Genomic DNA, 3,210 nt, shown 5'->3' on the forward strand with positions numbered 1-3,210 from the left:
GTGAACCACCATGTTAAAAGCAATATCCCCCAAGATTGCAGTTCATATGGCTTACACTAGATGTCAACAGTCTTTAGAAAGGGTTTCAGGCTTGTTTTTTGAAAAATGAGCTAGAATTTGTTTCTGACTTTTGTGACGCCTCTTCTGGTTTGGAAAATGTTTTTAATACTTTGTGTGTGGGGCGCTGTCCTCAGATAATCGCAGTATGCTTTCACCGCCCGTAAAGCCTTTTTGAAATCTGACAACGCGGTTGGATTAACAAGAAGTTAAGCTTTTAAACGATGTAAGACACTTGTATGTTCATGAATGTTTAATATGACGATTTTTGTATTTTGAATTTCGCGCTCTGCAATTTCACCGGATGTTGTTGAGGTGGGACACTAGCGCCYCACCTATCCCAATTAAGTTACGAATTTGCAAAACATACGTTAATTCAGAACACATTATATGTTACAAATTCTAACTAGGTGGCTAGGCAATTTTTATTAAAGACCATGCTTTTTTCAGCGGAAACTGAATCCAGTAACAAGTCAATGTGATTCTGAACATTTCATATGCAAATGCACCAGAGAAMCTGCAGCATGATGCCTACTCGCTGTCAAATTATTCAAATCCTCTCTGACAATGGCCCTCTGACTGAAGCTGTCACGGTGGTCTCTGCTCGCAGCTCCTCCAAATTGGCGGAGGAGGCAAATTGCCAGCGTGATGGCAACTGAGGTGGTCTGAGGCGACCGTCGTAGCTTGGCTGCTCATTTAGCGATGGAATGTCTCATGCGATTTCAGGGCTTCAATGGGCATCATTTTTGTTTGATTGTTTGATTTAGTGGCGAAGGGTCTTTGAAAAGAAGATAATCTAGTATTTGCAAATTAATTGGAGTTCTAATGCCAGTTAGAGAATTCAATCCAAATATCATTAGCGTGCGAATTTCTACCAGGTATAGCAGAGTAAGAGTTGCTTCAGCAGTGAATAACTCATTTACATGACATTGACCAWCGTTAGCCGTCTTTTGGATCTTTTGACCTAGCCAGGCTGTCTGCAAGTGTCTTCTTTTGCAGAGAAAGGAAAGATAACAATCTCTCACCCAAAATAACATGGTGGTAGTCATAGAAAGGAGAAGTCACAATGACGTTTTTCACCCCAATCAGTAACATTTTTCTCTCCAAAGGTGTAATTTCATCTGTGAATGTCTCATCAAAGTCTCATCTCAGACCGACACCTCTGACAGTGTAGCCACGCACACCAGGGCAGCTACACCACACACACACACACACACACACACACACACACACACACACACACACACACACACACACACACACACACACACACACACACACACACACACACACACACACACACACAACACACACACACACACACACACACCACACACACACACACCACACACACCACACACACACACACACACACACACACACACACACACCAGGAGGTATTCTACCGTGTCTGTTCAACACTTGGTATTCGGAAGGCTTCCTTTCCTTTCCCCATTTACAGCCCTCCTCTTTGTTAATAAAATAGAGCCTGTGAGTCTGTGTGCCACACCTTACTGGGATATACTGTCAAGTTATACTGTCTGGTCTAAACTGGGAGACACATCTGATGTATTACTGTAGCCGCAAAATATGAGCAAGAGAGGGCGAGGGAGACATAGAGAGCGAGTATAGAGAGAAGAAGATAAATGGATGTTGGGAGTGTGTGTTTATGAGAGTGAGAAGCCCTGTGGTTGAAAACCAACTGATTCAATTTGTGGTTTACCAACTGATACCATATTCCCCAATATTCCCCAATAAATAATCAATAACTTCACATAAAAACACACCTGGTGTACACATAAACCTCATACACAATCACAGACAGGCTTGTCTAGTTTAAACTATAATTGTAATCTGCTATTTCCCGAGCAAACTTTCCAATTCCAGCTGTTCAAAAAATCAGCAGTCTACTGTCTATCCACCCCCCCCCTCCCCCCCTCTCTGCGGTGGTACAGCAGTAGGATGAGAGGAGATGGAGTTGTGACACCTGCAGTCTGTTGCGCATCAGGTCTCTAGTGAAGTAGTGGATTACTGTCTACATGATAGGAGGGATTAAATGGCGGCCAGCCACTTGGTCTGCCATGACAACTCACTCAACATCCATGTCATCTGTGTCTGGGTATAGACTAGAGCTTTGTGATTTCTGTCTGTAAATGAACTGCGCTCTACAAATACAATGTATTATTTGTATTAGAGTAGGCCTAGAGCAAAATTCAATTGTGTGATGCTGTCTAATGTTGTATACTGGCCTTCCTCTTAGTGTTTACTCTGACCATGTAGYGTTTCTGCAGAAATTCTACACGGCTAACTTCAAAATGCATATCACTGATGAAATACTGATGAAGCTGAAGCTGAATCTACTCCAGGGTGAACTTGCTACACGCGTTGCTGTGTCCCAGGGAGTAGTGAGCAGAATCCTTTCCTGCTGGATTGACACAATGGAGGAGCACATGAGCATCTACATTCCATGGCTGCCGAGGGAGACAACCCAGAACACAGTCTCGGTGCTTTAAAGAGATGTTCCCCAACACCACTTGCGTCATCGACTGCTCTGAAACCACTCTTCAGAAAGCACACAATCTCCATTCCAGAGGGAAGTCATACAGCGACTATTATTCCAACAATACTCTCAAGTATTTGGTTGCCATTGCTCCATGTGGACTCGTTATGTTCATTTCTCCTGCATATGGAGGCAGATGCAGTGACAAGTTCATCACCCAAAACTCTGGCTTCCTGGAATACCTTAGGCCTGTTCGATGAAGTTATGGCAGACAGGGGCCTCACCATCCGAGATCTCCTGTATGAGAGGAAGGTCAACTTTGCCATACCGGCCTTCACTCAGAAAGGAGACCAGCTGTCTGATGAGGATGTCACAAGCACGAGAAGGCTAGCTAATGTGCGTATACACGTTGAGAGAGTTATCAGACGACTCAAGGTGTTCAAAATCATCGCCCAGACTGTTCCCATCAACCTGATGCACAAAATGGACAAAGTCCTCAGAATATGTGCAGCACTTGTTAACATGCAGGGTGAGATCCTCCATAAGGATGCCTAGTGAGCAATGAGAATGTTCATACATCTGAAATGTAACTTTATACACTATCATTTCATCCACATGAGATACTACGTGTATATATAGTTTCCTATTTCATC

At 43.4% G+C, this 3,210-nt stretch overlaps 1 pseudogene; it reads left to right on the plus strand.

Moving 5' to 3' along the window:
- Positions 1 to 3,112, plus strand: part of LOC111964474 (uncharacterized) — a 30,808-nt pseudogene extending 27,696 nt beyond the window's left edge.
- Positions 3,113 to 3,210: the final 98 nt, after the last annotated feature.

The sequence above is a fragment of the Salvelinus sp. IW2-2015 genome, linkage group LG5 (genome assembly GCF_002910315.2).
Source record: "Salvelinus sp. IW2-2015 linkage group LG5, ASM291031v2, whole genome shotgun sequence".
Taxonomy (NCBI): domain Eukaryota; kingdom Metazoa; phylum Chordata; class Actinopteri; order Salmoniformes; family Salmonidae; genus Salvelinus; species Salvelinus sp. IW2-2015.